This window comes from Pleurodeles waltl, chromosome 11, assembly GCF_031143425.1.
Source record: "Pleurodeles waltl isolate 20211129_DDA chromosome 11, aPleWal1.hap1.20221129, whole genome shotgun sequence".
Classification (NCBI taxonomy): Eukaryota; Metazoa; Chordata; class Amphibia; order Caudata; family Salamandridae; genus Pleurodeles; species Pleurodeles waltl.
Genome location: NC_090450.1, coordinates 311,492,062 through 311,506,644, shown reverse-complemented (window position 1 = coordinate 311,506,644; position 14,583 = coordinate 311,492,062). Strand labels below are relative to the sequence as shown.

The window sequence follows — 14,583 nt, the reverse complement described above, 5'->3', positions numbered from 1 at the left end:
TAACTTATAAGTCACCTCTATGTCTAACCTTTACCTGGTAAAGGTTGGGTGCTAAGTTACTTAGTGTGTGGGCACCCTGGCACTAGCCAAGGTGCCCCCACATCGGTCAGGGCAAATTCCCCGGACTTGGTGAGTGCGGGGACACCATTACACGCGTGCACCATGCATAGGTCACTACCTATGTATAGCGTCACAATGGTAACTCCGAACATGGCCATGTAACATGTCTAATATCATGGAATTGCCACCCCAATGCCATTCTGGCATTGGGGAGACAATTCCATGATCCCCCGAGTCTCCAGCACAGACCCGGGTCCTGCCAAACTACCTTTCCCGGGGTTTCACTGCAACTGCTGCTGCTGCCAACCCCTCAGACAGGTTTCTGCCCTCCTGGGGTCCAGCCAGGCTTGGCCCAGGAATGCAGAACAAAGGACTTCCTCAGAGAGAGGGTGTTACACCCTCTCCCTTTGGAAAAAGGTGTCAGGGCTGGGGAGGAGTAGCCTCCCCCAGCCTCTGGAAATGCTTTGATGGGCACAGATGGTGCCCATCTCTGCATAAGCCAGTCTACACCGGTTCAGGGATCCCCCAGCCCTGCTCTGGCGTGAAACTGGACAAAGGAAAGGGGAGTGACCACTCCCCTGACCTGCACCTCCCCGGGAGGTGCCCAGAGCTCCTCCAGTGTGCTCCAGACCTCTGCCATCTTGGAAATAGAGGTGCTGCTGGCACACTGGACTGCTCTGAGTGGCCAGGGCCAGCAGGTGATGTCAGAGATTACTTCTGATAGGCTCTTACCTGTGTTGCTAGCCTATCCTCCTTCCTAGGTAGCCAAACCTCCTTTTCTGGCTATTTAGGGTCTCTGCTTTGGGGAATTCTTTAGATAACGAATGCAAGAGCTCATCAGAGTTCCTCTGCATCTCTCTCTTCACCTTCTGTCACGGAATCGACCGCTGACTGCTCAGGAAGCCTGCAAAACCGCAACAAAGTAGCAAAGACGACTACTGCAACCTTGTATCACTGATCCTGCTGCCTTCTCGACTATTTTCCTGGTGGTGCATGCTGTGGGGGTAGTCTGCTTCCTCTCTGCACTAGAAGCTCCGAAGAAATCTCCCGTGGGTCGACGGAATCTTCCCCCTGCAACCGCAGGCACCAAAAGACTGCATCACCGGTCCTCTGGGTCCCCTCTCAGCACAACGAGCGTGGTCCCTGGAACTCAGCAACTCTGTCCAAGTGACTCCCACAGTCCAGTGACTCTTCAGTCCAAGTTTGGTGGAGGTAAGTCCTTGCCTCCCCACGCTAGACTGCATTGCTGGGTACCGCGTGATTTGCAGCTGCTCCGGCTCGTGTACACTCTTCCAGGATTTCCTTTGTGCACAGCCAAGCCTGGGTCCCCGACACTCTAACCTGCAGTGCACAACCTCCTGAGTTGTCCTCCGGCGTCATGGGATCTTCTTTTGTGACTTTGGGTGAGCTCCGGTTCACTCTTCTTCGTAGTGCCTGTTCCGGCACTTCTGCGGGTGCTGCCTGCTTTTGAGAGGGCTCCTTGTCTTGCTGGGCGCCCCCTCTGTCTCCTCACGCAATTGGCGACATCCTGGTCCCTCCTGGGCCACAGTAGCGTCCAAAAACCATAACCGCGACCCTTGCAGCTAGCAAGGCTTGTTTGCGGTCTTTCTGCGTTGTATCACCTCTGCAAGCTTCTTCACGACGTGTGACATCCATCCTCCAAAGGGGAAGTTCCCAGTCCTCTTCGTTCTTGCAGAATCCACAGCTTCTACCATCCGGTGGCAGCTTCTTTGCACCCTCAGCTGGCATTTCCTGGGCATCTGCCCAATCTCGACTTTGTCGCAACTGTTGGACTTGGTCCCCTTGTTCCATAGGTACTCTCGTCCAGAAATCCATCGTTGTTGCATTGCTGGTGTTGGTCTTCCTTGCAGAATTCCCCTATCACGACTTCTGTGCTCTCTGGGGAACTTAGGTGCACTTTACATCTACTTTTCAGGGTCTTGGGGTGGGCTATTTTTCTAACCCTCACTGTTTTCTTACAGTCCCAGCGACCCTCTACAAGCTCACATAGGTTTGGGGTCCATTCGTGGTTCGCATTCCACTTTTGGAGTATATGGTTTGTGTTGCCCCTATACCTATGTGCTCTCATTGCAATCTATTGTGACTGAACATTGCTTGCATTGCTTTCTATTGCTATTACTGCATATTTTTGGTATTGTGTACATATATCTTGTGTATATTTGCTATCCTCATACTGAGGGTACTCACTGAGATACTTTTGGCATATTGTCATAAAAATAAAGTACCTTTATTTTTAGTATATCTGTGTATTGTGTTTTCTTATGATATTGTGCATATGACACCAGTGGTATAGTGGGAGCTTTGCATGTCTCCTAGTTCAGCCTAAGCTGCACTGCTAAGCTACCCTTTTCTATCAGCCTAAGGTGCTAGACACCTCTTCTACACTAATAAGGGATACCTGGACCTGGTGCAGAGTGTAAGTACCCCTTGGTACTCACTACAAACCAGGCCAGCCTCCTACATTGGTTGTGCAGCGGTGGGATAAGTACTTGCAACTACTTACCACTTGGTCATTTTGTACTTTTCATAAGAGAAAAATATACAAAACAAGTTCAGTGTATGTACACCTAACCAAAAAGTTTTGCTTTTCTTCTCTTACTCTATTGCTAAGTGCTGAAAAGTACCTCTAAACTTTCATAAAGTTTCTTAAAAAGTTGAAAAGGTTTTATTCTGTTTCCTTAAAAAGTTCTGAAACTTTTTCTTTCTTTTTCTGTCCCTTAAACTCTTTTTATATCATGTCTGGTACAGGTCTTACTCTTGATCTGGCCAGCACAGCTTATGACCACCTTAACTGGAAAGGTGTAAGGAGTCTCTGCATTAATTGAGGTTTAGGGGTAGGGAAGAATCCCTCTAGAGAATTGTTAATTAACATGCTCATTGAAAATGATAAGGCCTTAGCTGGCACATCTGTTGAGAAGTTAGCAGATGGTACACATTCTGACTCTGGGGCAGCCCCAGCAAGAATGTTAGATGGTATTCTTTCCAACCTGCCCCTTAGCAGGCCCCCTAGCATGGCTGGTACTAATGTGAGCTCTCATCACAGTAGGGATGTCATTCCTTTAGGCCAGGTTGTTAGAGTGCCAACTGTTAGGGACAGGTCTCCCTCTGTTCATTCTCACCATTCTTCTGTGTCAAAGCATGCCCAACCCACCCACCCTGATGACAGAATGTTAGAAAGGGAACTCAATAGATTGAGAGTGGAAGAGTCCAGACTGAAGCTTAAACAGCAACAGCTGGCTCTAGACAGGGAAACTTTAGACTTAGAAAAAGAAAGGCAGAGGTTGGGGTTTGGACCCCATGGTGGCAGCAGCAGTATTACAGATAGTAATCCTGTGAAAGAGCCTAATTCTAGGAATCTGCACAAGATAGTTCCCCCTTATAAGGAGGGGGATGACATTAACAAGTGGTTTGCTGCACTTGAGAGGGCCTGTGTTGAACAGGGGGTCCCTCAAAGGCAGTGGGCTGCTATCCTATGGCTATCTTTCAGTGGAAAGGGTAGGGGTAGGCTCCTTACTGTGAAGGAAAGTGATACCAATAATTTTACAGTTTTAAAGAATGCACTCCTAGATGGTTATGGCTTAACCACTGAACAGTACAGGATCAGGTTCAGAGAAACCAAAAAGGAGTCTTCACAAGACTGGCTAGATTTTGTTGACCATTCAGTGAAGGCCTTGGAGGGGTGGTTACATGGCAGTAAAGTTTCTGACTATGAAAGCCTGTATAACTTGATCTTGAGAGAGCATATTCTGAATAACTGTGTGCCTGATTTGTTACACCAATATCTAGTGGACTCAGATCTGACCTCTCCCCAAGAATTGGGAAAGAAGGCAGACAAATGGGTCAGAACAAGAGTGAACAGGAAAGTTAATACAGGGGGTGACAAGGATGGCAAGAAGAAGGATGGTAAGTCTTCAGACAAGGGTGGGGAAAAATCTAAAAATGAGTCTTCATCAGGCCCACAAGAACACTCTGGTGGGGGCGGTGGGTCCAAATCCTCTTCTAATCAAGTAAAAAAAACATGGTGCTATTTATGTAAAATAAAAGGCCATTGGACAACTGATGCCAGTTGTCCAAAGAAAAGCACCAAGCCTCCCACTACCACAACCCCTACTGCTACACCTAGTGCCCCTAGTAATAGCAGTGGTGGTGGGAGCAAACATACTAATAGCCCACCCAAGGGAGTAGCTGGGCTCACTTTTGGTAATTTAGTTGGGGTTGGTCTTGTTAGGGGGACCACAGAGGCTGTGTTAGTCTCTGAAGGTGCCATTGATTTGGCCACCTTGGTTGCTTGTCCCCTTAATATGGATAAGTACAGGCAACTTCCCCTAATAAATGGTGTTGAGGTTCAGGCCTACAGGGACACAGGTGCCAGTGTTACCATGGTAATAGAGAAACTGTTCCACCCTGAACAACACCTACTTGGTCACCAGTACCAAGTGACTGATGCTCATAACAACACCCTTAGCCACCCGATGGCTGTTGTGAATCTCAACTGGGGGGGGTTACTGGTCCAAAGAAAGTTGTGGTTGCCTCAGATTTACCTGTAGACTGTCTACTAAGGAACGATTTAGAGACATCAGCTTGGGCAGAAGTGGAGTTGGAGGCTCATGCAGCAATGCTGGGCATTCTTGGGCATATTTTTGCTTTGACAAGGGCTCAGGCCAAAAAGCAAAAAGGACAAGATGACTTGGATCCTGGAACAATGGACCAAGTGCTCCCTAAAGCTAGGGTTAGTAAAGGTAAATCACTACCTACTATCCCTCCCTCTACAGATGATTCAACTTCTGAGGAAGAAGAATTTCCCCCCTGTGCAGAACCTTCACCAGAGGAGCTGGAAGCAGAAACTGCTGAGCTTTTGGGTGGAGGGGGGCCTGCCAGGGAGGAGCTGAGTGTGGCACAGCAGACCTGTCCCACACTAGAGGGTCTAAGACAGCAAGCTGTCAAACAGCAAAATGGGGATGTCAGTGACTCTCACAGAGTTTACTGGGAGGACAACCTCTTGTATACAAAGGCAAGGGACCCAAAACCTGGAGCTGCCAGGAGATTGGTTATTCCCCTGCAATACAGAGAGTTCCTCCTAACTCTAGCCCATGACATTCCCTTGGCTGGACATTTGGGGCAGATGAAAACATGGGACAGGCTTCTTCCCTTGTTTCATTAGCCTAGAATGTCAGAGGACACAAAGGAATTTTGTAAGTCCTGTGTCACCTGTCAAGCCAGTGGCAAAACAGGTGGCACCCCAAAGGCACCCCTTATCCCACTACCTGTGGTTGGGGTGCCCTTTGAAAGGGTAGGGGTTGACATAGTTGGCCCCCTTGACCCTCCTACTGCTTCTGGCAATAGGTTTATCTTGGTGGTAGTGGACCATGCCACAAGATATCCTGAAGCAATTCCTCTAAGGACCACTACAGCTCCTGCAGTGGCAAAGGCCCTCCTGGGAATCTTTTCCAGGGTGGGTTTCCCAAAAGAGGTGGTATCAGACAGGGGAAGCAACTTTATGTCTGCATTCTTAAAGGCCATGTGGAAGGAATGTGGTGTAACATACAAATTCACCACGCCTTATCATCCACAAACAAATGGACTGGTTGAGAGGTTTAACAAAACTCTCAAAGGAATGATAAAGGGACTCCCTGAAAAACTCAGGAGGAGATGGGATGTCCTGTTACCTTGCCTCCTTTCTGCTTACAGGGAGGTACCCCAGAAAGGAGTGGGCTTCAGCCCCTCTGAACTCCTATTTGGGCACCCTGTAAGAGGTCCTCAAACACTTGTAAAGAAGGGTTGGGAACAACCTTTAAAAGCTCCTAAGCAAGACATAGTGGACTATGTACTTGGCCTAAGATCCAGAATGGCTGAGTATATGAAAAAGGCCAGTAAAAACCTTCAGGCCAGCCAAGAGCTCCAAAAGCAATGGCATGACCAGAAGGCTGTTCTGATTCAGTACCAACCAGGGCAGAAAGTGTGGGTCTTGGAGCCTGTGGCCCCAAGTGCACTCCAAGACAAATGGAGTGGACCCCACATGATTGTTGAAAAAAAGGGAGAAGTCACCTACTTGGTTGACTTAGGTACTGCCAGGAGTCCCCTTAGGGTGCTCCATGTCAATCGCCTGAAACCCTACTATGACAGGGCTGATCTCTCCCTGCTCATGGCAACAGATGAAGGACAGGAAGAAGAGAGTGACCCTCTCCCTGATCTCTTCTCTTCCACAGAACAAGATGCTCTAGTGGAAGGTGTAGTTCTAGCAGATTGTCTTACTGCTGAGCAGAAAGACCACTGCATAAATCTCCTGGGTCAGTTTTCTGAACTCTTTTCTACTGTGCCAGACACCACTTCTTGGTGTGAGCACACTATAGATACTGGAGACAGCTTGCCTGTCAAAAGTAAGATCTATAGGCAGCCTGACCATGCCAGGGACTGCATAAAACAAGAAGTTCAGAATATGGTTGAACTGGCAGTGGTTGAGATCTCTGAAAGTCCATGGGCCTCTCCTGTGGTACTTGTACCAAAACCTCATTCCAAAGATGGGAAAAGGGAAATGAGATTTTGTGTGGATTACAGAGGTCTCAACCAGGTAACTAAAACTGATGCTCACCCTATACCCAGGGCAGATGAGCTAATAGATACACTGGCATCTGCCAAGTATCTAGGCACCTTTGATTTGACTGCAGGGTATTGGCAGATCAAGTTATCAGAGGATGCTAAAGCAAAAACTGCATTTTCGACTATTGGAGGGCACTACCAATTCACAGTAATGCCCTTTGGTTTGAAAAATGTACCTGCCACTTTTCAGAGGTTGGTGAATACAGTCCTGCAAGGGTTGGAGGCTTTTAGTGCAGCATATCTAGATGATATAGCTGTCTTTAGCTCCACCTGGGATGATCACCTGGTCCACCTATGGAAAGTTGTGGAGGCCCTGCAAAAGGCAGGCCTCACTATCAAGGCTTCAAAGTGCCACATAGGGCAGGGGAAGGTGGTTTATCTGGGATACCTTGTAGGTGGAGAACAGATTGCACCACTTCAGGGGAAAATCCAAACTATTATAGATTGGGTTCCCCCTACAACCCAGACCCAGGTGAGAGCCTTCTTAGGCCTCACTGGGTATTACAGGAGGTTCATAAAGAACTATGGCTCCATAGCAGCCCCTCTTAATGACCTCACTTCAAAGAAAATGCCTAAAAAGGTATTGTGGACAGCTAGCTGTCAGAAAGCTTTTGAGGAGCTGAAACAGGCCATGTGCTCTGCACCTGTCCTAAAAAGCCCATGTTACTCCAAGAAATTCATTGTTGAAACTGATGCATCTGAATTAGGGGTAGGGGCAGTCTTATCACAACTCAATTCTGAGGGCCAGGATCAACCTGTTGCTTTCATCAGCAGGAGTTTGACCCCTAGAGAAAAGCGTTGGTCTGCCATAGAGAGGGAGGCCTTTGCTGTGGTCTGGGCACTGAAGAAGTTGAGGCCATACCTGTTTGGCACTCACTTCATTGTTCAGACAGACCACAAACCTCTACTTTGGCTAAAACAAATGAAAGGTGAAAACCCTAAATTGTTGAGGTGGTCCATATCTCTACAGGGAATGAACATAGACCTGGGAGTACCCACTCCAATGCAGATGGACTCTCCAGATATTTCCCCTTAGACAATGAAGACTCATCAGGTCATGGCTAGTCTTATTGTCCTTCGTTTGGGGGGGGTTGTGTAGGAAAGTACCATCTTGCCTGGCATGTTACCCCCATATTTACCCAGGGTATTGGGGTTCCAGGAGATCCCAATGGGCTGCAGCATTTCTTTTGCCACCCATAGGGAACTCTGACAATTCTTACACAGGCCTGCCACTGCAGCCTGAGGGAAATAACGTCCACGTTATTTCACAGCCATTTACCACTGCACTTAAGTAACTTATAAGTCACCTATATGTCTAACCTTTACCTGGTAAAGGTTGGGTGCTAAGTTACTTAGTGTGTGGGCACCCTGGCACTAGCCAAGGTGCCCCCACATCGTTCAGGGAAAATTCCCCGGACTTTGTGAGTGTGGGGACACCATTACACTCGTGCACTATATATAGGTCACTACCTATGTATAGCGTCACAATGGTAACTCCGAACATGGCCATGTAACATGTCTAAGATCATGGAATTGTCACCCCAATGCCATTCTGGCATTGGGGAGACAATTCCATGATCCCCCGAGTCTCTAGCACAGACCCGAGTACTGCCAAACTACCTTTCCCGGGGTTTCACTGCAACTGCTGCTGCTGCCAACCCCTCAGACAGGTTTCTGCCCTCCTGGGGTCCAGCCAGGCTTGGCCCAGGAAGGCAGAACAAAGGACTTCCTCAGAGAGAGGGTGTTACACCCTCTCCCTTTGGAAAAAGGTGTCAGGGCTGGGGAGGAGTAGCCTCCCCCAGCCTCTGGAAATACTTTGATGGGCACAGATGGTGCCCATCTCTGCATAAGCCAGTCTACACCGGTTCAGGGATCCCCCAGCCCTGCTCTGGCGCGAACCTGGACAAAGGAAAGGGGAGTGACCACTCCCCTGACCTGCGCCTCCCCTGGGAGGTGCCCAGAGCTCCTCCAGTGTGCTCCAGACCTCTGCCATCTTGGAAACAGAGGTGCTGCTGGCACACTGGACTGCTCTGAGTGGCCAGTGCCAGCAGGTGACATCAGAGACTCCTTCTGATAGGCTCTTACCTGTGTTGCTAGCCTATCCTCCTTCCTAGGTAGCCAAACCTCCTTTTCTGGCTATTTAGGGTCTCTGCTTTGGGGAATTCTTTAGATAACGAATGCAAGAGCTCATCAGAGTTCCTCTGCATCTCTCTCTTCACCCTCTGCCACGGAATCGACCGCTGACTGCTCAAGAAGCCTGCAAAACCGCAACAAAGTAGCAAAGACGACTACTGCAACCTTGTATCGCTGATCCTGCCGCCTTCTCGACTGTTTTCCTGGTGGTGCATGCTGTGGGGGTAGTCTGCCTCCTCTCTGCACTAGAAGCTCCGAAGAAATCTCCCGTGGGTCGACTGAATCTTCCCCCTGCAACCGCAGGCACCAAAAGACTGCATCACCGGTCCTCTGGGTCCCCTCTCAGCACGACGAGCGTGGTCCCTGGAACTCAGCAACTCTGTCCAAGTGACTCCCACAGTCCAGTGACTTTTCAGTCCAAGTTTGGTGGAGGTAAGTCCTTGCCTCCCCACGCTAGACTGCATTGCTGGGTACCGCGTGATTTGCAGCTGCTCCGGCTCCTGTGCACTCTTCCAGGATTTCCTTTGTGCACAGCCAAGCCTGGGTCCCGACACTCTAACCTGCAGTGCACAACCTCCTGAGTTGTCCTCCGGCGTCGTGGGATCTTCTTTTGTGACTTCGGGTGAGCTCCGGTTCACTCTTCTTCGTAGTGCCTGTTCCGGCACTTCTGCGGGTGCTGCCTGCTTGTGAGAGGGCTCCTTGTCTTGCTGGGCGCCCCCTCTGTCTCCTCACGCAATTGGCGACATCCTGGTCCCTCCTGGGCCACAGCAGCATCCAAAAACCCTAACCGCGACCCTTGCAGCTAGCAAGGCTTGTTTGCGTTCTTTCTGCGTCGGAACACCTCTGCAAGCTTCTACACTACGTGCGACATCCATCCTCCAAAGGGGAAGTTCCTAGTCCTCTTCGTTCTTGCAGAATCCACAGCTTCTACCATCCGGTGGCAGCTTCTTTGCACCCTCAGCTGGCATTTCCTGGGCATCTGCCCAATCTCGACTTTGTCGTGACTCTTGGACTTGGTCCCCTTGTTCCACAGGTACTCTCATCCAGAAATCCATCATTGTTGCATTGCTGGGGTTGGTCTTCCTTGCAGAATTTCCCTATCACGACTTCTGTGCTCTCTGGGGAACTTAGGTGCACTTTACACCTACTTTTCAGGGTCTTGGGGTGGGCTATTTTTCTAACCCTCACTGTTTTCTTACAGTCCCAGCGACCCTCTACAAGCTCACATAGGTTTGGGGTCCATTCGTGGTTCGCATTCCACTTTTGGAGTATATGGTTTGTGTTGCCCCTATACCTATGTGCTCTCATTGCAATCTATTGTGACTGCACATTGCTTGCATTGCTTTCTATTGCTATTACTGCATATTTTTGGTATTGTGTACATATATCTTGTGTATATTTGCTATCCTCATACTGAGGGTACTCACTGAGATACTTTTGGCATATTGTCATAAAAATAAAGTACCTTTATTTTTAGTATATCTGTGTATTGTGTTTTCTTATGATATTGTGCATATGACACCAGTGGTATAGTGGGAGCTTTGCATGTCCCCTAGTTCAGCCTAAACTGCTCTGCTAATCTACCCTTTTCTATCAGCCTAAGCTGCTAGACACCTCTTCTACACTAATAAGGGATACCTGGACCTGGTGCAGAGTGTAAGTACCCCTTGGTACTCACTACAAACCAGGCCAGCCTCCTACAGGCCCTAACTGAAAAAGGTTGCCAAATTATAGAGGATTTGTAACACTTGGTCTAAAAGACCTTCTTACTAACTTCACATTGGTCAACTCACCGTGTTTTGGAGGGTTTTACCCTCTTAACTCATATTCACTCTCCCGCCTAACAGATTATATCCATAGATGTCGATGGTTTAACCCCTTCCAAACCTACATCATCATCCCAAAAAAGTTATTTCCCTGTTTTGTGCTCTAGACTGGACGGAATGTGCGGAGTGTGCCTAAAAGTGTGATGTGTGTTTGGAACTCAGCCATAAGAGGATACCCTGCTTTTTGTGGAAATACACTGCGCAATATGATATTCAAAGTGGTTTCTAAATTTACATGGACCTCTAAATTATCGGGGTATAAGTAACTGTAGTAGAGATGGACATGTGCTGGCCATGTATACTGGTAAACAGAAGGCAGCAAGCCAGATGGGGCACCAACTCTGAATAGGGCAAGTCATTTTCAGATGAGAGGTGGGTATTATGTGAGAATTTAGGTCTGGCTTGACAGCACAGCTGTCTGTGCAACCTATTTTTACAATTCTTTAAAAATACACAGAATGGGCTTTGGCTTCAATCAGAGGAGTTTCACTTTGTCATCATATGTTTTTGGCTGTCCAGTTTATCATTCCAGATTCTACTGAGTGCTTGCATTTCAATGAGGGACTATTTTATATCTCAAAAGTACATTGAATCATGGCACATTCAGTTGTTTATTTAATGGATGCATTGCATGTAGAAAGCAGCAGTTTTTGTTTTGTTGTTGCTACAGACTTGCTACAGGCTTCTTAAATGTTTTAGTACTTGAAATATAAGCCCGACCTCATGGCTTTGACAATGCTTGTTGAAAGAACGACATCTCTCTTTTTCTCTCTACGTCTGTTTCTCTCTCACTTGCTTGCAAGTCCTGCTTTGCTCTGTGTGTGGCACTCACCATTATGCCCCACCCCCATTATCTTTGACCTGCTTCTAATTTTGTCTCTGCCTCTTGTTACCCAATTGCTGCCACTGAATGACTGCCCTGCCACCTCTCTGAATGGACTGGGAGCCTCATGCAAAGATTTCAAATATATTCTGAGGGGTTAGCAAGGGAATATGATAATCCTACGACTTTACCCCAAGGTGACCTCTGCAGCCTTGCACTCACCCTTTCAGAATCAGGCACCGGCTATTATCATTTTTCGATGCAAATATAAATGAGTCTATTCTCAGCAATGGAGGGAGTGGTTGGAAGGGACCGTTTTCAGTGAAGAGGTCAAAACTGTGCAGGTTGATGTCCATACAAATCTTTTTTGTAGATGTGCCCTGATCTGCCGAACGAATGTGAATTCATGCAGAATTTGACAAGGGTTCTATTTGTTACTTTACTACTTGTGTTTATCTGTTCCTGCGTAAGTTTATGTTGAGCAAAGGATTGCGGACAACAATGACCAGAAGAACTCGTCAGTCCTATCTAGTCTAGCACTCATTATTATTAGGAATTTTATATCCCTTTGTTTGTACTACATTCAATATTTTGGACCTTATTGCGACCTTGGCGGATTGGCTACTCTGTCACAAAACTGATGGATATCCCGCCTGTCGTATTACAAGTTCCATTATATCCTCTGAGCTTGTAAAACGGCGGGCGGGATATCTGTCACTTTTCTGAGGGGCTAACCCATCCGCCAAGGTCCGCTGCCCGCCAAAGTTGAACCGCCTAACGGTGGCCTATGCGGCTGCAAACCCACCAGCTGCATTACAACATCCCCGCTGGGCCGGCAGCGGGAAACAGAGGTTCCGCCCGCCGGCCCAGCGGGGATGTGGGCCGTAACATTGCAGTCGGCTCCTAATGGAGCAGCACCCATCGCGCTTTCCACTGTCTGCCAAGCAGACATGGACAGGCTGGCAGTAAGGAGAGTCAAAATCCCCAGGGCAGCGCTGCTTGCAGTGCTGCCCTTGCGGATTGTGACCGCCGGGACATCCATGGCGGTAATCCGCCGGTCCTGGCGGTGTGACCGCAGCGTTACCGCCACAGTCATAATGTGGCATTTCATACCTCCAGCCTGTTGGAGGTATGAACGCCACTTTAACCCTGGCGGTCGGTGACCACCAGGGTTGAAATGAGGCCCTTTGTCTCCATTCTATGCTATTTAAAAACATTGCAATTCATGTAGGAGGACTGTGTGGCTCTTTGCAATGGGCAGCACCGTGTCTTAGATCATAATCCATTACTACGTTGCCGACCTTGCTGCTCACTTTGTATTTCTGCTGTTTCTTTTCAGTGCACCTTATTGAATAACTCATTTTGGGAAGTCATCGGGCACCAACGAAAAAAGGACGCCTAGTAAGAGAACATTTCCAACTAGGTCGAAATGGATTCAATGTAATGTGAACTTCTAAAAATGATGTCAGAGCCAGACCCTTGGGAGCACGGAATCCGGCCAAGCACACCATCGCATTACCATCCAAGCTTGTGCCCTGCTGCCTTCTCATGCCACAGGAACGTCTGTACATAAATAGAGATGTAATTTGCACCAGTGTCTATTATTTCTCCTTACCTCTTCTCTTTTTTTTTCCGATCTGTCGACTGTGCTGAATTGTTGGCGTTTGTATCGGTAAAAAATTTCAGAAAAAAATATTGTATTAATAAAGAAACTTGCACTCAACAAAGTAAATTAAAGAAGTAAAAGGAAGTTGTTACTTTTTGGTGGTTAAGATAATGATTCACATTGTACTCTCCAAGATGTATTTCTTTATTCTACAGGAACTTTAAGGATAATTAGGGAGCGGGTGCACCAATGACACCTGTTAGCACTTAGATTCAAAGTAGAGATATCAAGTCTAAGCATAGTGAGGAGGCTGCACCGGATCCAAGATGGTACTGCTCAAAAGTTGACATTCTTGATTTACCAAATAGCCCAATCAGGAATGGCCACCCATCAGTAATAAGAATTTTCTGATCATGAATGTTAAAACACTATTGGTCACCAGACTGCTTTGACTTTATTTGTTGAGAGGCTCATAACCAATCAGAAGTGCTACAAGACTACAGAAATTATAGAAATGTGCTAAAACATACTCATAACATAACACGAAAAGGTGGTTAAAAGAAAAATAACAAAATAAATATCAAAGAGAAATAAAGGATATAACTAAAAGAGCTACTCAGCAGACAATGGACAAACACAACCGATCTAGAAGGCGCATGTTAGATGCAGTCAATGTTGTGAATACATGCACAATGTGTAGGTTACACTGGATCGTGTCCAAAAAGCATATCATGAAGTCAAGCAAAGACAAACTGTGTTGAACGATGCCTTAGGGTGGAAAAGTACTGAAGATGGGAATTTTAGTTGGTTGAAGTGGGTGTACTTAAATTTTTTTCCAAACGCAGCACTGAAGGCTTATGATGATTGGCAGCAAATTTGTAGAATCCCTTTTAGGCATTATTGGGATTGTGTTTTGCACAGACAATTAACCAAGAATAACAAGAAAGAATGAAGCTAAATCAGTTTGTGTCTTTCATTATGAAGATATATAACATCTCAGAGATAGCACTCGAAATAAGTAGAATGGATAGAAAGGCATGATGATAGATTGGTGGCAATATATATGCACTGAAAGACGCTGTGCATGGATGGACATATAAATGAATGAACGGGCAAACAGCTTCATAAATGCATGGCTAAGTGGATGGGAAGATTAACATATGTGTGGAATGAAAACATGAATTTGTTGATTGATGCATGAGTTATTGAGTAGCAGCAAACTTATTGATGGTTGGAAGTGTAGGGGAAGTTCAGGGTTTCATTAGCTCAATGAGTTGACAGGTATAGAGTGTTTGAAAGGCCAGATATTTGGATACAGATATGCATGATTGGTGGGGGAGTGAATTGGCATATGGATGAATTAAGTTTGGAATGCAAATATACGTTTATGGATCAATAACTAGATCAGTATGCAGATGGATTGACATATTAAAGATGAGCAAATGACATGTTTGATTGGAGAGGAGGGTGATTGGGTATATTCATCAACGGATAGACAAACGGGTGGATGGATGGAT

At 47.0% G+C, this 14,583-nt stretch overlaps 1 protein-coding gene across 3 annotated transcripts in view; it reads left to right on the top strand.

Annotated features, from left to right (window-relative positions):
* The window catches only part of EPHB1 (EPH receptor B1), a 754,401-nt gene extending 740,404 nt beyond the window's left edge, over positions 1 to 13,997 (top strand). For 2 of the 3 annotated variants that reach the window (XM_069213563.1, XM_069213562.1), the window contains one exon: positions 12,800 to 13,622. The gene's annotated coding sequence lies outside the window, so the exon portion shown is untranslated. Of the gene's footprint in view, positions 1 to 12,799 lie in introns of all 3 variants that reach the window. The other variant, XM_069213561.1, reaches the window with a different exon arrangement.
* The last annotated feature ends 586 nt before the right edge of the window (positions 13,998 to 14,583 follow it).